Below are 23,240 nucleotides of genomic sequence, written 5' to 3'. Positions count from 1 at the left end.
AAATATAACGTAACTGAATATTAAAAGGTTACATCTTGACACCAATAGTACAAAGAAAACACAAATACAGCACAAAAAATTCTATGTTTCATAAAATTAATATATATATAGAAAAGCCTTCTTAAAGAACCCAACATGACAACTGAAGTGGACACACACCAGGCCTGCATACAATGATATACAGATATTATCTAGCTCATTTCTGACAAGTTTGTCTTTGCAATACCACTGCATCATACACCATTGAATTTGATATTCACGATGCTATACCTTTACTAATAGTCAAACATTGAAATGAGAAAGGAAATAATGGGGGAGAGGGGATTTCGAAAAAAAGAATGACTTTTTCGATGAATCTGGAGGTACCACTGTAGCGTACTTTAAAAACCACGGAACTTAATTCAAGCTTTCTTTTTTTCAGTTGTGTTACCGTTTCAGTGTTATTCATTCTGGGTTATTAAACTCAGTTTTGTTCTAGGGTTTGCGTTTCACCTCCTTTAACGGCCGTATGGGCACGTGTAAGAAAAATTTGTCTTTTATTTTGTTTTACACTACAACACATTCAAAGCCGATCAAAATCTAAGCGTAACCCTTGGGTAGGTTTACTTTTTAAAAGCTTAAATGTTTTTCAGCTGCAAAGGACCGTAGACCTGAGTGTCTGACCTGAATTTCGACTTGATACCTATCAGCAGTTCCTGAGAGAAAGGGCTCTTAACGGACGGAAATCGTCGTTTCAGTAGTGAGTTTCTAGCGATTGAGATATGGATCCTTGAAAGTAGAGTTTATACGAGTACCATTAGTCTGAGTTCCCTCACACTAAATGAGACACGATCTCTGGTGGATTAAAAAAGGAAAACAAGTCTTACCTTTCAATGATGGTGCAATCTAAGAAAATTAATAGAGAACAGCGAAAATACAGACTGTAGCAGCCGAGACAGCCAAACATACCGAGTTGCAGTTTCGCAGACAATGACAAAGTTCACTTGCGTACGACGAGATCAATGGCGATGGGTATTGTTTAAGTAGTAGTAGTAGTTGCTGTTGTTGTTGTCATCTTCAGTCGGAAGACTGGTTTGATACAAGTCTCCACGCTACTCTATCCTGTGCAGTTATCTCCATGTCTGAATAACTACCAAAACCTGCATCCAACAGATCCTGCTTACAGCAGTTAGGCCTATGTGTCCTACTCCAATATTTAGGCCTGCCTACACTGCTTAATACTTCTCCCCATTGCCAATTCTCTTCACAGGGTGTGTCCTTTCAATCGATCCAGAAATTTCTTTTCGTCCCAGTTCGATTCAGTACCATTTCATTAGTAATCTCATATACCCATCCAGTCTTCAGCTATCTTCTGTAGTAGCACATTTCACAAGCATCCACTCTCTTCTTATCTGCATGGGAGAGTACTCTAATTTGGAATACTTTCCGGCGTTCGCTTCTAGCCGTCATCGAAATATATTAATATATTTTATCATTTCATTTTTAAACGGTGCCATTCATTTTTTATGTGCTACAGTGTTTCTCTGAAATCACAAAAATTACACCGGAAATTAAGGTTTTTCCATATGTGGAAACGTGTTTCAGGGTACAACATGATCATGTACCAAGGAACAAATGTAAAAGTGTGCAATCGAGAAAACCCTGTTAATACTGTAATCAATCGTCCTTTACATTATTACCCTAACACGCGCTCTTGCTTAGAATGTGAAATCAAACTAAGCGGACGTATTATTCCAAAAGCAGTTACAAGTCAAATGCAGTTAGAAATCGAAGTTACTGGAAACTAACACAAATTCCTATATCCAATACAGGTAGAATTGTTAAGACATTAACGAATAGTTCAAACGGCTCTAAGCACTATGGGACTTAACATCTGAGGTCATCAGTCCCCTAGACTTAGAACTACTTAAACCTAACTAACTTAAGGACACCACACACATACATGCCTGAGGCAGATTTCGAACCTGCGACCGTAGCAGCAGCGCGGTTCAGGACTGAAGATCCTAGAACCGCTCGGCCACAGCGGCCGGCGGCATTAACGAAACTCAGTTAATTCGCAAATATCACGTGTTCCATGGTACACCACCATCTTCAGCGTCACGGTACAATATGGTGTACCACCGAAGAAGTATGGCTTAAGCGTCCGCACATTACATAACTATTTTTAAAAATGTGTAGAATTTTAATTGCCATAAAAATCTGTAACTGAGAAATTAATAATATACTCCAAATAAGAGCTTTATCTTTAATATAACACACAGAACTTAAATGTATATAACAGTAGATATCGGTACACATATGACTAATATGTTCGAAAATGCCACGCATAAAAATGGGATTCTTCCGGGGCTCATACCTCGGGTTCTGCTGGTGACGTAGGTAGGGCCAACTGAGAATGCAGGGTCCTTGGGTTACGCACCCAACAAAGATTCTCTTAGAATCACTATCCTACAGTACATGGTCACATGTGAATATGACACATTTTCTTCTGCCTTGGCAAATGGAGTAAATCGTTTGGTTCCTTTTGCATTTGATGTGATCTACTGTGGGCCTTAAGTAGCTTATAGAGACGCCATTATTTCCCGGACTGTTCCTTAGAAAACCCCAACGAAAGGATACGTTGTCCGTTGCAGGCTGTATTGTGCTTTATTAAAATCGTGCTATTAGCTAAATTCAGCCGCGACTCATTATCAACCACCTTTAATATCTTTATCCAAATACTCTAGTATTTAATGACATTATCCAATGCCGTACTAGGGCGAAGTATTTGGATAAAGACTTAAACGTGCCTATAATTGCCCACGCCCGAAATTAGCTAATAGTACGATTTTAATAAAGCACAATACAGCCTACAACGGACAACGTAATTAGATAGCTAAAGGCTGTGAATACCCACGGAAGCAAAAAAAAGCTTTTCACCCATTTTCCGTACCAAACCAGAGGCGTCGATTCCAAGATGGCTGTTTACAACAAATGGCTGAAATTATTACGATATATTCCTAAGATCCCTACCTCGAATAATTGAAACTTTTCTTTATGTCTTTATCCGTTTCCGAGATACAAAAGTTTAAAATTACCCTCTTCCTACACGTAAAATCCGGTCTGAAGCCAAATCTAAATAATAACCGCAGAAAATTGCTCAAACTGTAACGTCATATTCTAAGGAAATAATACAAAAAGCGTTATTTTTCCCGTTTAGAGCAGTCGTTATTAGTTCATCGGCGGTTTCTTAGAAACCCGAAAAGAGCATTTTTTACCATTTTTTCATACCAAAAGCGAGGTGCGGATTCTAAGTCGGATATACACACCAAATGTCTGAAATTTTTACGATGTTTTCGTAAGATCCCATTCTCGAACAACCTTGAATGTTTTATTGATATCTTTGTCCGTTTCCGAGATGCAGACGTTAAAACATATCTTACTTGTACACATAAAATCTGGTGTGAGGCGAAAACGTCGTTTATAAACTGACGTAAGTCGGAAAAATATGTTACTATGTGTCTCCACTGGCATCAGAAGTGTTCTGGGAACCCACATGAAGTACATACGAATTTTTTGAGCACTTAAAATCCAGTCTGAGGTGTAAAATTAGTTTTGCGTTATTTTAGTTTCACAGAAGTTAGCCATAAAAATTTTAGAAAGCCATATAGTTCTTCTAATGTGAATGACATGTACTGCTGTGGCAGAGAAGAGAAGGGAACTAGTGCAAAAATGCTCGTATCGTAGCACATAAAAGGAGAATATGCTCCTGTTTAAAATACTGATTGGAAAGTGGGTTACCATCTGCCTCGTTCTGCCTCCGTCACCAGCTTTAAAAATTATCCCCAAAGATTTTGTCATGCCAACATAATCGCACTTCTTTATGCTGTGAGAGAGACACTGGCAGTAGGAAAGAGAGGGTGAAGTAATAAATACTAGATGATAGAAGACAGTAGCTGTGGCACAGAAAAGCGAAGGAGACAATGACAGTGTAAGAGAAAGAGAGGGACGTAGTGAAGTTGGGACACAGCTGACAGCGATAGAACAGTGCGAGGGAAAGACTGAAGCAGACAGCACCAATGGGAGAGGAAGAAAGAGAACGAGGAAATGTAAGTGGGTGAGAGCCAGTGAGAGTGAGAGACAGAGTATATGACGATGACAATGAAAAAGAGTGTGACACTGACCGTGAGAAGAGACAGCTGCTGTGGGAAAGAGTGATTGATATAGCGAGAGTGAGAGTGAGAGAGTGCAAGAAGACAGGGACAGTGAGAGGAAACAGTATAGCAGGACAGACCGAAGGAGACTGTGGCTGTGATATGGGAGACAGTGACAGAGAGGAACAAAGAGATAATAACCCCAAGACGGGCTGAATGAGTCGGTGAGAATGGTCAAGTGGGATTGGACGAGTGTGGGCAATTTATATCGACGGACGAATGGGTGTTATTGAGTTATAGTTAGGGGGGCTTGTCGGAGAGAGGCGAGTTGCATGTTAAAAAGAGCGTGAATATGTTTGCTTGCCGAAGGTTTTGGGAAAATTTGTAAAGGTGCAGAGGAAGGTACAAAGAGGCTATAGACATTCCACTTTTCGGTCAGAGTTTTTAGAAAGGAGAACATTCGCCTTTTTTGTGCACCGATAGGAGCATTTTTCCGCTGGTTTACACATGCTGCACAAAATGCAACCTCATGTCTAACAACTACACGAACTGTAGGAAATGGCGGAAAATGCTTATGGCGGTCTGTAGTGATTTTGTGATCAGTCACTAGACTTAAGTACGACCAAAAAACATCACGTGTTCAAATAGCTCTGAGCACTATGGGACTTAACTTCTGAGTTCATCAGTACCCTAGAACTTAGAACTACTTAAACCTAACTAACCTAAGGACATCACACACACCCATCACCGAGGCAGGATTCGAACCTGCGACCGTAGCGGTCGAGCGGTTCCAGACTGAAGCGCCTACAACCGTTCGGCCACTGCGGCCGGCACGTCACGTGTTCCTAGGTGCTCTATCCCCTAGGTCCAGCACTCTCCTTTATAGCTTTTCGTCCACATTTCACTTCAATACAAAATTACTTAAAGAAAAATAATTACAGGAAAGCTTCCCAACGTTTATATTTATTTTGGATGTTAAATTTCTATTTTTCCGAAACGATTTTGCTTGCTATTCCTATTATGTTTTATAGTCTATTTTGGCCATCGTCAGTTTTTTCAGGCCAAGTACTGAAACTAATCGACTACATTTAGCCTCTGGTTTCCTAATTTACAACTTTTACTGCGGATGATCCTCATGTCAGATTGAATGTCGTTAATATGCATAATATCTGTGGTGACCCGAATGATGATTTTCTAGACAGAGGCAATACTAGCCACTGGTGTGTAAGACATAGTATCTCTAATTATTCCAAGCAACTGAACATGGAATAGGAATTCCGGTGTCTTAGCATGTCTAATGTACTCATCATCGCTTTGCTCTAAGAAATCCGTCATTCGCGAGAAACCATAAATAACATTACCAACCATATACACCCAGCAGGAAACTGCTACGGTTCAGTGCAGTAAGACACACATACAGCGGAAGCTTCAAAAAAATGTTCAAATGTGTGTGAAATCTTATGGGACTTAACTGCTAAGGTCATCAGTCCCTAAGCTTACACACTACTTAACCTAAATTATCCTAAGGACAAACACACACACCCACGCCCGAGGGAGGACTCGAACCTCCACCGGGACCAGCCGCACAGTCCATGACTGCGGAAGCTTCGGACACTTTGACGTTATCTCAGTTACGTTTTCAATGCGTCACCGTTTTCACTGTATTTTCATCATATTGAAGAAATCGCTCTCTTCTCCCGATATTTCTCAGATCGTTGTGTGTAAATGATAAAGCCATTCTATTTCCTGTTGATAAAGGAAGATCCGACAGGTACGCAATAAGCTGCTTGTTCTTAATTATTCCAATTCTTCGCTAGTTCAAACTTCAGAATTTTTATGACCAAAAAGCTGTAATCGCTCTATCTGATTACGACCTTTTTTTGTGACTTTAGAGATTTCCTTTCATTTCTTCTTCAGCGAAATTTCGTTTCCACGTTTTAGTCCCTGAAGTTTCCTCAGAATTTTTCTTTCTTTCTCTTTTTTTCTGAGTCCGCTTTCTGCCACCATTTCTTGTAGTTTCTATATAGACAGAATTGACTAAAATGTTGTTGGAGGGATCCAAATCGTATGCAAATGCCCGACACTGAAAATGAATTTGGTTTCTCAGGCATCTGACAGCAACAATTACACTTTATATTCGATTTGTCATTTTATAGTTACTTTATCCACAATTTAACAGCCATGGGGTAATTCATCCTCTTGTATGACAGCAATCCTTACATTATGAACGAACTTGCAGTGACAATTTAAAGTTCATACCAGACTGGGAATTAAATTCGTATTTTAATTAAGCCTGTACTTCCTGCTTCTTTCGGGCATCGGCAATGTTATACTGCATAAAGCTGAAAAATGTCAAATTTCTGAATACGGGTAGCCCAGCTCTGAGGAACCAAACTCCCGAATATAAAACCGTTGGACCAATAAAAATTTAAAACCAAGTAGGGTGACATAGAAGATGGGGAAGACCTGTGAGGCTCTGTTAACAACAAGACGGCCATTTTGGATGTCGCCATCTTGGAGCCAACACTTGATTTTCAAATAGAAATGGGGTCATGTGATTTGTCAAACAGATGCATAGAGAATTACGCGAGAACTACAGTAGTTTGTTTCATTTCAGCACAGCTTCATTCATTCTCGAGCTATGTCGCATTTTGTACAAAACAAGGCAAATTCGGCTCGTATTACATAAAGGTTACAGAATGTATTCGACGTGTTGTCCAATATGTTGTAAACATGTTTGAAACGTCCAATTAGAAAAATTAATGAATTACTGTGCTGGTAAACCCTTTACGTTATTTGATTTTCAAACAGCTGAGCAAAACTGAACGTACTCTTTACTTATTCTGATCATCACTAAACTGCCACACAATATTTTTAGCGCATCGCAATCTGAGTTTTAATAATCCCTACAAAAGAATGGCCCTGACTAACAATAACCTGTACCTTTCATGAATCACTTACCTCACAAAAATATTCATTACTGGAACTACTGCAATACAGCGAGCGCCAATACTGCCAGCTAAATAAAAGATTCTAACAATTGAAGTCACTAACTACTGATAGGCATAGTTAGCAAATGAAAGATTTTGATAAAGAACAAACAATGTATTTACCTTAATAGTGTTCAAAAGTCATAATATATATATATCAGTTCATGACATCCAGTCTTACAAATTTACTGTCTCTGATGGACACACGTCCAGATCATCCGTTCTCAAAACTCCGCCATCTCTCTCCCCACATCCACCACTGCTGGCGGCTCACCTCCAACCGCGCAACGCTACGCGCTGTTAACAGCCAGCTGCCCAACACTACAATAGCGAATTTTTCAACAATGCCAATCAGCCACAGACTGCACACACAGAGCGCTACGTGGCGTTACCAATATAAGAACCTAAACAGCCTACTTACATAGCCCCCATGCTCCCCACAAAAATTTTACAAATTGTTTTGGGCAGTGGCCAATACAGATTTGAAAAAAAAATTTCATAATTACAGTAATAAAGAAATCAAATGCTCAGTCTTATTGATACAATGTTGGTCAAAAGCTAAAATGTTCTCACAGTCCATAAAGACAGTCCTGATCATTCATCACAGTAAAATTGGAGTGCTTTTTTTCTCAAAGTCTGAGCAGTAAAAGAAAATGCACATGGAAGTAGTGGATTTCCATGCAGTCTTGAAAAAGTAGTGTTGTCCTTCCAACGGAAAGATAGTGCTGACTCTTGACATGCAGACAGGTAATGGGCCACAACAGAGCAAACCCACAGCAGAGTCAGTCGAAGTTTTGAAGAATATTGGTAGGTAGGTCATCACAGAGCAGACCCACTGTAGGCCTGGTAGAGATTATTGTATTGGTGGGCCAACAGAGGTGCAGACTCACTGCAGTCCTTGTAGAAATAATGGTATTGGTGGGCCATTAAAGGTGTAGACGCACTGTAGTCCTTGTAGAGGTGGCCAGCATCCGCTCTCAAAACTCCGCCATCTCTCTCCCCACATCCACCACTGCTGGCGGCTCACTCCAACTGCGCAACGCTACGCGCTGTTAACAGCCAACTGCTCAACACTACAATAGCGAATTTTTCAACAATGCCAACCAGCCACAGACTGCACACAGAGAGCGCTACGTGGCGTTACCAATATAAAAACCTAAACAGCCTACTTACATGTTATCCGCTTCACCCATTCCTCGGGGACTTAAACCATGTACCGGAATGCAAATACTGGCTCAACAACCCGCTCCCTGCTGAGGTTTCTGATCATCCTCGTATACAAAACTGCGTTCTCATGTCCCCACAGATGGAAATATAACTGACTTTCGGAAACGTGGCGGCCTTCAGCCTTTCCACTGGACTTACGTGATCGATCCATCTCTGGATGAACTATGAACCCGGTACTTTCGCACAACTAGCCCGTGATGAGGTGGGGCACCATGGTGCTGAAAAGACGTTGCAAATACATTTCTTCTGGATGGGCCCCCACAGCCTCAATAAATTTGAAGATGACGTTAGTCCATTGGGCTTTGTTTTAATTACTTTATTTGCACTTATAATTCCGGACACTGGCCATCCTCGAGTGCAGCTGTAGTAGCAAATGTGAATACATCGTCATCGTTTCGTCAAAAAAAATCCCGTGGCGCAGCTAATTTGTGCACAGCACGGTCGTTAGTGGTCCTCACCTAAAATGAAAGGTGCTTCACACGATAGTGCTTACGAGAACAACAGCATTATTACGTTATTAAAACGTTACATGCTCCAAGAAAACAAACCTGTAAATTTAACTTGTAGCGAAAATAAATTAAGTGAAAACACAGCTTGGTGGAATAAAGTCTTCATCGAAGATGGGAATGTCTCGTCGTCAGTCACCAGAGACGGAAGCAAATTTTCTTCTAACAATTTTAGACAACGGTCTGCTGTCGGTGTATCCTGAATGACAAAGGATCCAAATATACGAGATTTTCACATTCCACGCCAAGCCATCACACCTGATGCACGAGTTACCTTCGATGGATCCATCCAACGAGGGCTGACACCTGACCAGTATCTGTGATTCTGTTTCTTTACCTCTCCGTTCACAATGATTACACTACTGGCCATTACAATTGCTACACCTCAAAGATGACGTGCTAAAGACGCGAAATTTAACCTAGGAAGAAGATGCTGTGATGCGCAAATGATTAGCTTCTCAGAGCATTCACACAAGGTGGCGACACCTACAAAGTGCTGACATGAGGAAAGTTTCCAACCGATTTCTCATACACAAACAGCAGTTGACCGGCGTTGCCTGGAGAAACGTTGTTGTGATGCCTCGTGTAAGGAGGAGAAATGCGTACCATCACGTTTCCGACTTTGATAAAGATCGGACTGTAGCCTATCGCGATTGCGGTTTATCGTATCGCGACATTGCTGCTCGCGTTGGTCGAGATCCAATGACTGGTAACAGAATATGGAATCGGTGGGTTCAGGAGGGTAATACGGAACACCGTTCTGGATCCCAACGGCCTCGTATCACTAGCAGTCGAGATGACAGGCATCTTATCCGCATGGCTGTAACGGATCGTGCAGCCACGTCTCCATCCCTGAGTCAACAGATGGGGACGTTTGCAAACAACAACCAACTGCACGAACAGTTCGACGACGTTTGCAGCAGCATGTAATATCAGCCCGGAGACCATTGCTGCGGTTACCCTTGACGCTGCATCACAGACAGGAGCGCCTGCGATGGTGTACTCTACGACGAACCTGGGTGCACGAATGGCAAAACGTCATTTTTTCGAATGAACCAGGTTCTGTATACAGGATCATGATGGTCGCATCCGTGTTTGGCGACATCGCGGTGAACGCACATTGGAAGCGTGTATTCGTCATCGCCGTACTGGCGTAGCACCCGGCTTGATGGTATGGGTTATTGCTTAGACGTCTCGGTCACCTCTTGTTCGCATTGACGGCACTTTGAACAGTGGACGTTACATTTCAGATGTGTTGCGACCCGTGGCTCTACCCTTTATTCGATCCCTGCGAAACCCTACATTTCAGCGGGATAATGCACGACCGCATGTTGCAGGTCCTGTACGGGCTTTTCTGGATACAGAAAATGTTCGACTGCTTCCCTGGCCAGCACATTCTCCAGATCTCTCACCAATTGAAAACGTCTGGTCAATGGTGGCCGAGCAACTGGCTCGTCATAGTACGCCAGTCACTACTCTTGGCGAGCTGTGGTATCGTGTTGAAGCTGCATGGGCAGCTGTACCTCTACACGCCATCCAAGCTCTGTTTGACTCAATGCCCAGGCGTGTCAAGGCCGTTATTACGGCCAGAGGTGGTTGTTCTGGGTACTGATTTCTCAGCATCTATGCATCCAAATTGCGTGAAAATGTAATCACATGTAAGTTCTAGTATAATATATTTTTCCAATGAATAGCCGTTTATCATCTGCATTTCTTCTTGGTGTAGCAATTTTAATGTCTAATAGTGTACTTTCATCCGTAAACAGTGCGCCATAGGGGGGACGATGGTTTTCGTCCAGCTTGCGTGCCATCCATTCGGCAAAATGAAACCGACAATCTGGTTCGTCCTCAGTGATCGGATGTAACATTTTCGCTTTCTAAGAGTGTCAAACACAAATATCCTCATCATTGATGTACCACTTATCGCTGTTTCATAAGAGATGCGTCGATTAATGAGTTCTGGAGCCTTACTGAACGATGCCGGATCATTGGTTGGCGTCGCTTCATCCAACCCCATTGTCCATCACCCAGCTTTCATCCTGTCTGCGACAGATCCAATTTCACGGAACTGCACGAACTGCGGGCAGCGGGTAGTCTGTCCGGGTGGCCTTGGTCGCAGTCCTCTGTGATAACACCGGTGCTCCCCTCTCCTGGTATCACGATGATCTCAATGCAGTCGGCTTATCTTAACGTCATCAGCTTTCAGGTGACCCATAAGGCACGAACAACAGTCGTAGATCGACGAAGAATAATTCAATGTTCAAACGAAATGCATCATCGTTTTTCTCGTGTAATTATTTCATTTGTTACACTGGAACACTTCGTGTCTTCCCGGGCCGACCTGTTTCTTAAGGGTGCAAGTGTGCCACTCGCCAGTGGTTCTTTTCCAAAATGCTCGTATTGTGTGTTGCTATGTCTGCCTGACTACCACAATTACATTTGAGTCGCGTAGGTTGACAGGGGTTTTGGGCTGTGGGAGCCATTTACAGTGCTCGCCGCGAAAATTTCAGGTTGACACAACATGGTCACAACAAGAATCCATTTTGATGATTGATTTCATATTGTATGGGCGGTTTTAGCATGGTGTCTCATGTATTTGTATGAGAACGTTGCATACTCTTGATTTAATCTGTGCATTTCACAAGTGTATCACTTTAGTTTCTTGCAGATCGCATTGCCACAAATATGTTTGTGCACAATAAATTTTCGCATCGCATATTTGTCATGTTGTAATCAACATTGCTTTCTGATCAATTAGAAAACATGTTCCGAAGTAGAAAATATCCAGATACCATTAACACATTCGTGAGTGCCCGGTGGCATTCTCCCCCCCCCCCCCCCCTCTCTCTCTCTCTCTCTCTCTCTCTCTCTCTCTCTCTCTCTCTCTCTCTCTCTCTCTCTACTGAAAGTAGGATAGGAACAATCCTTCATTGTATTATTCTTTATGAGACTTGAGACAAATTGTGTCCATCCTGTAATTAATATTTATGAACTTTGAAATACCTTTCTATCACAAGCTGTGTTCGTATTTTCATTGCTTGAAAGGTTTCAAAAAATGGTTCAAATGGCTCTGAGCACTATGGGACTCAACTGCTGAGGTCATTAGTCCCCTAGAACTTAGAACTAGTTAAACCTAACTAACCTAAGGACATCACAAACACCCATGCCCGAGGCAGGATTCGAACCTGCGACCGTAGCGGCCTCGCGGTTCCAGACTGCAGCGCCTTTAACCGCACGGCCACTTCGGCCGGCTTGAAAGGTTTCCTTCCTTTGACCACACAACAGCAAGGCTTTATATATTTTGCACTAGTGCTACGTTTCCTCATGATACCTGCTCCAATTTCACGGTTGTATTTCAATAACTGTTCCGCTGTCTTTCGTAGTACAGAAGTACTATGTTTACAGTTGTCAACTAAGTCAACGTGACGCTGTCTGTGCTGTACGCAGTTCGGGGCAGCTACTCTATCAGATTAGTTTCTCTACATAAATGTTGTCACTATTTATCGGAATTAAAAATCTCTTTTCTAGAGTGTTTAGTTTCAGACAATAGTCTCGTGATGACTGGGTGTTGTGTGATGTCCTTAGGTTAGTTAGGTTTAAGTAGTTCTAAGTTGTAGGGGACTGATGACCATAGCTGTTAAGTCCCATTGTGCTCAGAGCCATTTTTCAGACAATACAAATTCCAAATATATTTCTCTCGCACGAGTTTCATCAACAAAATTCAACAGTATTCCTGATTAAGATTTGTTAATACGTTTCCTTTAGAAATTTTTCAGTGAAATTCCCATTGCCCTGTCTAAAATTTCAGAGCCTCACCGAACCACGCCTGATAATTGGCAGAAACTCAAGGCGAAACTTAATAATTTTTTCATAATGCGGGGCCACAGTTGTAATATATTTCTTTAAAGTCAGTACTGCCATTAGACTGTTTTTTATTTGGAGTGTTACATTTACACTATCATGATTTCGGCTTCAAAGTGCCATTATCAAGTGTTTATTAGAACTATTATACAGTGCCTAAGATGGCATACTGTCATGTTTAAAATATACTATTAGACACATTGTCTAAGGGTCGATATTTCTGGTAAAATTTTCTGCTTTGTTTTATCCCTGAGTATACCTTTTTTTATATTTTGTGGTTAGCAATCATCCCTGATGGTGGTATAGGCATGTAACCCAGGGAAGACGTAGGAGGATGCTGAAGAGTAACAGAATCATGCATAACGATGTGGAATTAAGCTCTAATAAAGTAGCTATAAATGCTATAAAAACCAAAAGGGAAGGAAAGACATAAATATTCCATATTCACTTCTAAAGAACACTTGATAATGGCACTTTAAAGCCGAAATCATGAACGTGTATATGTAACACTGCAAATGAAAAACAGTCTAATGGCAGTACTGACTTTAAAGAAAGGTGAAACTTGTTTCAAAACTTTAATTGAACGTTTAGCAGAATGAAATATCCACTCTGCAGCTGAGTGTCCGCTGAAATGAATCTCTCTGGCAGACTGAAACTGTGTTGCCTTTCGCGGGCAAGTGCACACAGTTCTAATCTGCCAGGAAGTTTCATTTAGCGGAATGTTTCAGGATGATGCTTGACTTTCAACATCACCCCCATTCCTTTTGAAAGTTACAAGTTGCATCCCGGATGGCCTCCAAAATGGTCACGATGTTCGGAACATAGTCTTACAGGTTTTCCGCCTCTCCAATCTCGTACTACGTGAATTTAAATTTCTTTTTATGCACTTGTTTCTGTTCTGGTTCCACTACTATGGAGAACCCCGTATTTACTTGTGTCTTCGTATGTAAATAGAAAGATTTGTTCATACAGCCTGGTGTAGGCAGTTAGGGAAAGGGCCATGCAACCTGATTTCATCAATAAATTAAGAAAAATAAACATACGCCAAACACTCTTCCTATGTGCCTTCGGTCTCTTCACTCACGTGAATCATACAGAAATTTTTAATAGTTTTAACCGAAGTCCCCATGGAAGCCTCACATTGATACCACATTTAGAGGATGTTCTACATCAGCACGTTCTAAATGCTGCTTACGTCAACGAGACACATTTGTGACCGGCCGATCGATTCAAAGTGTGCAATTACAACGCACACACAGGTCGTAAAGTTCAGTGGGGTGTCTGGCGCTGTGTGCTGGGGAAATGCCATCGCGCGATCGATGCACAAAATTTGGTCGAGGTCGAGACCAAAGCAGGCAACAATTTCCTCGTATCACCCACCTAATAAACTGACTTAGGGACCAAGTATTCAGGCATAGTTAATCATATAACAGCGTATAGTAATAACAGGAAATCTGAACGTAAACTATGGAAGTTATAATGAAGTGAATACAGAGGGGGCAGATGAAGCAGTTTGTTGAGTTCGGCAATATCCGCTGACAAGCCGATTCACGTGTCCCGAACAGTCATGTCTTAGCTATCTTCTTCTGATTCCTGATGAAGGAACTTTTTCGGTTCTAGTTAAGCACAGTTTCCCAAAACATTAAGTCAGATCCTACGGTCTTGGGATGAGTTTATGTGACAGGTATTAATAGTTACATACATAACTAAGTCATAAATTTACAACACCCTACTAACAGCAACAGCATGCTTTACGCCATTGCCTTTGCTTCCTATGATGACCAAACATTGCTAATAAAAATTGGAATCTATTACGTACTTTCGCGTCGAGAGGGTGTTGTAGACCTTGGCTACAGAAGTGAGTTAGCCTGTGTCAGTTGTGCCTTCTGCGTCTTCTACAGGCCACCCAAGTAAAGTAGCTAACTAAATGCTATTTTGAATTTTCAAGGCCGATAATGACGTATGTACTCGCTTTTACAGCTAAATACTTAATCTGTTCACCAAACGAGTGCAAACGGTATAACCAAAAATCTAAGCCGTCTTCCCATATTTACGAATTTTATATTTTGCAATATAGTTTTTAATGTCAAAACATGTCATTTATGTTGCTTGAAAGTAATTTGTAAACATCTTATAGACATTTTACTGAATATCGCATTCGCTCTGCAGCTAACACATAAGACACCATTTTCAAAATTGCATCACACAGTGTCCCCATAAATGTAAAGGGCGATAAAAATTTACATCTATGCTATACAATTAAGAATTGAAAATTATAATTTTAGACCAACGGCTTAATCGTCGTCCAATGTGTCATGGGAACGAAGTTTAATATTCCGATGTACTTCATGATAAATGATTCAGTGTAATATAACTCCTAGTGGAATAATTTTTTGAATTTATTTGCCTCTAGATGAAACTATGTTTTATCGTAATTGCTATTTGAACTATCTGTATTTTAACGTACATCAAATTTTTTATGCCTACCCATTCTTTTACATATGGTCAATAAAGAAGACATTAGCTATCTGGCATGACGTAAACCGAGGTTAGCTCTATGGATGTGTGAGCAGCGGCCTCATTTGGACTAATGCTTGCACACGCCTTAGCTATATTAAAATGTGTGTCGTTATAATCACGTTCAGTCTACATGACTATTTATAACGGTATGTAAGTATGGAATTGTAATTGTGTACAACTGTGACATGGCTTTTGATCAATGTACAGTTTCCATGACTGATTCTTGTATTATTTGAATGTACAGCAGTGATGATAACTGTACTGTCAGCTGAAATCTAGATCTGCAATGCAACAAAAAAAGATATCACGTTGCGACCAGTGCCTACCTTTTTTCTGCTCTATAATGAATACCCTGTATAGGGCTGCATGTAGAGATCAGCTCTTTGCGCTAGTTCTGTTCCATTATTATTATTATTATTATTATTATTATTATTGTTATTAACTAACTCACTTAACTGCCCAAAGTAGAGGCGGCAGATTGTCTTCTATCAGTACTTCAATCACATCGACGGAGTCTATCTACTAAAAAAGGCTTTCAGCATCCCTTGTCAGGCTATGACAGGCTTACTGAGCTAGTAAGGCAATGAGATGGCAACAGCTTGCTACAAAACTGCGATCTCAGGCTATCGGCCATGCGACTTACGCCCGTGCGTCGGGTGGTCGGGGGGGGGGGGGGGGAGAGAGAGGGGGGGGGAGAGGGGGGGGGGGGGGAGAGGAGGGCTTATTTCTGGCCAGAGAAAGCTGCACTCCAATTGAGGCTAAGATGAGATGTTTTTAACAAACAGAAGCACGAGTGGGAAAAGACTAGAACACGAAATAGCGAATCCTAAGTTACAAATTGGTTCAAATGGCTCTGAGCACTATGGGACTTAACATCTGAGGTCATCAGTATTCTAGAACTTAGAACTACTTAAACCTAACTAAGGACATCACACACATCCATGCCCGTGGCAGTATTCGAACCTGCCACCTTAGCGGTCGCGCGGTTCCAGATTGAAGAGCTTATAACCGCTCAGCCACACCGATCGGCTCCTAAGTTACAAATTATTGAAATTACTAGCTCAACAAAGGATCTGAATGAGGTTGGGAAAAAAAAAAAAAAAAAAAAAAAAAGGATTCCTCTTATAGGTTGATGGCAACACGAACAAGTGGCCAGACATCTACACTCATCAAAAAATTTAAGCATATTTCCAAATTACCCACCAATAGTCACTATGGATATTCCATGTGTGTTTATGTGTGTGGTTATTTACATAATGCAAGCTCGTTCGATATTGCCACTTTGCCTCATCAGGGGCCGTGTAATCACGGCTTGTAAACAAACGCCATACAACAGAGCTGAGTACTTGTGACTGCACAGTTGTCCATGTGCCTCGTATTGCAGCACAATGACTCGGAACAGTCTCTCCATGGCAGACCGTATGACAAGCATCACACTAATGGGACAAAACCAAGTACATTATTCACGTTAATCAAAGTGTTGTCTCCAGTCTGTGGAAAAAGTTCCAGGAAACGCATTCAATAGCGGATGGACATTGCGAAAGCCATCCACGCAAAACTACAGAAACTCGGGACCAGCATGTAACGATATCTGTGTAGAGACACCCTACAAAGACAGTGACTACTCTGCGCCACGAGCTTCGAGAAGCCACATGAGTTACCGTAAATAGCCAAAATGTGTGCAACTGACTCCATGACGGGGGGTTGTACAGCCGAAGACCTCTCGATATTCCATCACTCCGTCCACATCACAGGGTTGTTCGTGTTGAAAGGACAACAGCACATGAACATTGAACAAGAGACCAAGGGACCAAAACTCTGTTCACAGGCAAGAGCGAATAGACTTGCACCCTGACGATGACTGTTCGCGTATGGAAGTGAACAGGGGAACTCAACCATTCCTCAACGACTGTGGAACTTCCCCGACAATCCAGTGGCTCAATTGTATTCTGGCCAGGTATCACGTATGGTCCCCGCACACCACTCGTTCAATTTGAAGGCGACATGACTGCTGCAGCCGGCCGCGGTGGCCGTGCGGTTCTAGGCACTTCAGTCCGGAACCGCGTGACTGCTACGGTCGCAGGTTCGAATCCTGCCTCGGGCATGGATGTGGCTGATGTCCTTAGGTTAGTTAGGTTTAAGTAGTTCTAAGTTCTAGAGGACTGATGACCTCAGATGCTGAGTCCCATAGTGCTCAGAGCCATTTTGACTGCTGCAGTGCATGAAAACAACATTCTCCCACCCACAGTCAGGGGTTTTGCAAGGACTGTAGGAGAAGGGTCCACTCTAGAGGATGATAACGCCCGACTTCATCGCGCTCTCAATGTGTGTTGGTATCTGACAGGATGGGGGATCCAAAGAATGGATTGGCCAGAATGCTCACCTGATATGAACTGCACAGAGCATGCATGGAGTTTGCTCAAAAGAGCCGTTGTCACGATTTATAAGATTATCGGCAAGGCGTATTTCCACCGATTCTTGGATTACTGAATCCCAAAAAGAGGAAACTGTAGCGAAAATTTTTGTTCTATTACAATACATTGAGTGTCCCACAGAAATACAGTGTTCTGCTACAGCTGGTTTCACGGAATCAGAGAATCGGTGGAAATACGTCTTGCGGATAATCATATAAACCGTGACAACGGCTTTCAGCTGGATAAAAATTGGAAATTCTATAATTAAAATTATCCAGTCACAGCAGAATCGATAGAATCATTCACCTCTCGCTTCCACCATCGTGTGACATCGTGTGACAACAAACCGAAACAATCTCGGGCTCGCACAAGCCGGTCTGACGACATGATCGAGAAAGTGGAGAGAATTGTTTTGGGGGATCGCCGAATGACTGTTGAACAGATCGCCTCCAGAGTTGGCATTTCTGTGGGTTCTGTGCACACAATCCTGCATGACGACCTGAAAATGCGAAAAGTGTCATCCAGGTGGGTGCCACGAATGCTGACGGACGACCACTTGGCTGCCCGTGTGGCATGTTGCCAAGCAATGTTGACGCGCAACGACAGCATGACTGGGACTTTCTTTTCGTCGATTGTGACAATGGATGAGACGTGGATGCCATTTTTCAATCCAGAAACAAAGCGCCAGTCAGCTCAATGGAAGCACACAGATTCACCGCCACCAAAAAAATGTCGGGTAACCGCCAGTGCTGAAAAAATGATGGTGTCCATATTCTGGGACAGCGAGGGCGTAATCCTTACCCATTGCGTTCCAAAGGGCACTACGGTAACAGGTGCATCCTACGAAAATGTTTTGAAGAACAAATTCCTTCCTGCACTGCAACAAAAACGTCCTGGAAGGGCTGCGCGTGTGCTGTTTCACCAAGAAAACGCACCCGCACATCGAGCTAACGTTACGCAACAGTTTCTTCGTGATAACAACTTTGAAGAGATTCCTCATGCTCCCTACTCACCTGACCTGGCTCCTAGTGACTTTTGGCTTTTTCCAACAATGAAAGACACTCTCCGTGGCCGCACATTCACCAGCCGTGCTGCTATTGCCTCAGCGATTTTCCAGTGGTCAAAACAGACTCCTAAAGAAGCCTTCGCCGCTGCCATGGAATCATGGCGTCAGCGTTGTGAAAAATGTGTACGTCGAGAAGTAACGCCAGTTTCATCGATTTCGGGTGAGTAGTTAATTAGAAAAAAAATCGGAGGCCTTATAACTTGAATGCACCTCTTAAAAGAGCATTTCATGCTGATTTCAAAAAAGTGTATTTTATGGGCATTATCATTTTCCGTTCGTTCTAAAATTGAGGTTGAACGTAACATTGCACAGGGGGCACGCCCATCTGTCAGTTTGAAGTGCTCAGATGCACTATTTTGTTTTCCGTTTTCTCCGTCGTTAGTTACGGATCGTTAACACAGGTGTATTCTAGAAGGCACTGACTCCCGGAACAGCCGGCCGGAGTGGCCGAGCGGTTCTAGGCGCTACAGTCTGGAATCGCGAGACCGCTGCAGTCGCAGGTTCGAATCTTGTCTCGGACATGGATGTCTGTGATGTCCCTAGGTTAGTTAGGTTTAAGTAGTTCTAAGTTCTAGGGGACTGATGACCTCAGAAGTTGCGTCCCATAGTGCTCAGAGCCATTTGACTCCCGGAACCAAAGTACAGGCATAACTAGAAGGCTATGTTTCAAATATAAACAAAGATCTGAGAGTATATGATTTCGGAATTTCATTGTTTCTGTGTGTGTGTTACCTGTGCTACAAATGCCGAGAGTAAAGAAATTTAGCGTCAACCAATTCCAAACACTACCGAATAATACACATCAGTTGCTTCAAAAGTCACCCGCGGAAACTGTGTTTCCAGGCTTCTAGACGTAAACTTTCGCTTTCTGAAAATGTTCAAATGTGTGTGGATTCTTATGGGACTTAACTGCCAAGGTCATCAGTCCCTAAGCTTACACACACCCATGCCCGAGGAAGGACTCGAACCTCCGCCGGGACCAGCCGCACAGTTCATGACTGTTGCGCCTCAGACTGCTCGTCGCTTTCTGAATGTAATAAGAACAAGCCTAGTAGTACTGTGAGCAGCTATAAGGACGGGAAAGTCATTGTGAACCTGAATATGCTGTCAAGACTTTTTAAGAGTGCTGTGAAATTTAAGTACTGCAATTGTGAAGATAGTATTGACGCTTCTGAGAACATTTCAGCAAGGAAGGGTCTTTCAAGTCGGTTAGTGATTGCCTGTAACTCGTGTAAGATGCACAGTGATACTATGACATCGCCAGTAACTGGTAGTCGACATTGCAGTGTAAATGTTCAGCTTGCTTAAGAAATGCGATGTACTGGAAGGCAAAGGAGAGCTGCCCAGACATTTTGTGCAGTGATTGATATGCCTCCACCTCCACTGAGATCTGACAGTTCCAATAAATTAATGCATAGTGTTCTATGTGGTGTAAGTGAACATTCAATGAAAAGAGCAGCAGAAGAAGCAGTAGCCTTGTCTGAGAATACAGACATTGTAGCAACATCTGATGGATCCTGGCAGAAGAGAGGTCATACTTCTCTGAATGGGGTTGTAACTGCCACGTTTATTGAAACTGGTAAGACACTAGATTATGAATGTCTACCAAAGCACTGCCAGGGTTGTTCAAGTAAATCTATTGGCACCCATGTTTGTATAAAGAACTTAAATGACCCAAGTGGAAACATGGAAACGAAAGGAGTTCTAAACAATTTTAGAAGATCAGAGGTCAGTTGCGGTGTGAGGTATGTAGGCTACCTAGGGGATGGAGACTATAAAGGACACGCTACTGTTGTTAATGACAGACCATCTGGGGACACACTGATAGAAATTCTTGAATGTATTGGCATGTACAAAAAAGAATGGGAGCTCGACTGAGAAAATTATGTAAAGACTTCAGTGGAAAAAAACTGTCAGATGGAAAACACAGGTGGTCCAGGTCTTCTTACAAAAAGTGAAACTGATTCTTTGACTAAATGTTTTGGACTAGCGATAAGGAGAAACGTAAGAGATTTGGAAAACATGAGACGAGCTCTTTGGGCAACATGGTTTCACAGAGTATCAACAGATGAAACCCCACAGCATCGTTTGTGTCCAAAAGGGGAAGATTCGTGGTGCAAGTACTGGTTGAGCAATGCTACAGGCATACAGTATACCCAAAAGCATTCCTTACCATGTAATGGAGACAATTAGGTCTACATATAGGGACCTGGCAAATAAAAATCTACTTAGGAAATGTATGCATGGTCTCTCTCAGAATGCAAATGAAAGATTCAGCAGCTGTGTATGGGAGAGAATACCCAAAACCGTATTTCTTGAGCAGACAGTGCTGAAGACTAGTGTAATGGATGCAATAATAACATTCAATGACGGCGCAATTTCAAGGATCAATGTTATGAAGAAATTGAATATCCAAACGGGAAGGAAAAGGAATATGGCTTCAACTGTAACTGATATTGGTAAGCGGGGGGGGGGGGGGGTAATCGAAGCAGAGACAGCTTAGCTTCAGAAGCTGCTACCAAGGAGTCAAGGATAAAGAGAATGAAGAGAAAGAGTATGGAGGATGAGGAAATAGGAAGACAACTGGAGTATGCAGCTGGAATGCTCTAAACGAGCATAAGTTAATATATCTGTAAATCTTCTTTTGTGATTTACCGAAAACTGGAATTTTCATCATTCAGGTACACTTTTCTCCTAATTGACTGAAGTTAAACTCACAAAAATTGGTACAGATATTTAGAATGACCTTCTACACCTCCCCTGCCCACTATTTCCTGAAAAATTTATAACATGATGGTTATGTCGGTGATATTTGAGCTAAATTTTTAAATATTGTTGTTGTAGTAAAATAAAACACTTGTCTTTTTCACAGATCAGCAACAGGGAAGGATATTGGAGGCATAAAACATTTATGTGAATGTTGTCTGTACACTCTTTTTCCAAGCTGTGCAGTCAGTGGTTCCAAAGAAAATGGTACCGCAGTGAAATAGTGTTCCGTTTTTTATACTATTATAAATATTGTTGTCAGTACCAAAATATAATAAATATCTCAATGATTTTTGTAAGAATACTTTGACTAATGACCCTAACTGTGTGTAAGAATTTTGCTATCTCTCATTTATACATCAGTTGCACTACGAGGTGAAGATAATGCTAAAAATGCAGCCCGTTGAGGAGTGTGTCCCATTAAGGCGCAGGTACAATTTGTTATTGATACCAGTCTCAGCACACCGAAATCTTAAGCACACTAATTTTGCAATACTTCAGAAGCTGTAGCTGTACTGTAGTTATTAAATACTAACTTCATTATCCACTCCATCATTTCGGGGCCATAATGTTGCAGTAGATACTCGGATATGAAGAGACTTGCACAGGAAAGAGTAGCATCAATAGCTGCATCAAACCAGTCTTTGGACTGAAAATCACAGCAACAACATCTTTTAACAGTCAGCTTTGAGATAAAAGCGGCGGATACTGTCGAGTAGTCCTCTTCTCAGGCGTGTTTGTGCATTTGGCGAACACGGTGGCGTTTGTAGTGTTTCATATTTAACTGACTGCCTCCTCTCCACTACTGCCGCACAAAGTGTAAGGCGAAGTCTATGAAAACGTTTGGATCAGACGTCCGATGCAGATTAGTGCCCCTGTCTCCTCTCAAAGTTCCAACAAACCCGGCCCAGGGTGCAACTTCTGTATTTCTGTGTATGACTGACTCATCTAGCGTACAGCCGACCTAATTACTTGAACAAATACAGCCGTGGTTCTGCTATAGTTTTTTCCTCCACACTTGTCCGGAAAACAGTTTCCCCTGAAAACATCACAAGTGAAATTCGTTTCGCCAATATCTCTCCATAAGATCGCGATAGTTTCAGTATGCTTGTAAAAATGATTTACAGATGAGAAAACTGCTCAGTAGTAGGACATCGATTAGCAGGGAACTTTCGATTGTTCTCCCGTTATGAATGTGTTATTTGGAGCAAATATGCGAGCGCTTGCTGAAAAGTAATGCACAACTAGTGATGTGCAATGCGAGTGTGCTAGCACTCATGAAAGTAAAGGAATTAAAATTGGGAACTAAAATTTCTGACTGATAAATGAGAACAAAGACTAAGTATGTTGTTGTGGTCTTCAGTCCTGAGACTGGTTTGATGCAGCTCTCCATGCTACTGTATCCTGTGCAAGCGTCTTCATCTCCCAGTACCTACTGCAGCCTACATCCTTCTGAATCTGCTTAGTGTATTGATTTATTGGTCTCCCTCTACGATTTTTACCCTTCACGCTGCCCTCCAATACCAAACTGGTGATCCCTAGATGCCTCAGAACATATCCTACCAACCGATTCCTTGTTCTAGTCAAGTTGTGCCACAAACTCCTCTTCTCCCCAATTCTATTCAATACCTCATTAGTTATGTGATCTACCCATCTAATCTTCAGCATTCTTCTGTAGCACCACATTTCTAAAGCTTCTATTCTCTTCTTGTCTAAACTATTTATCGTCCATGCGTCTATGTTACACTTCCATACAT

This window comes from Schistocerca piceifrons, chromosome 1 (assembly GCF_021461385.2).
Source record: "Schistocerca piceifrons isolate TAMUIC-IGC-003096 chromosome 1, iqSchPice1.1, whole genome shotgun sequence".
NCBI classification, from domain to species: Eukaryota; Metazoa; Arthropoda; class Insecta; order Orthoptera; family Acrididae; genus Schistocerca; species Schistocerca piceifrons.
The sequence above is the reverse complement of the archived record's forward strand: the minus strand, read 5'-3'. Positions refer to the sequence as shown.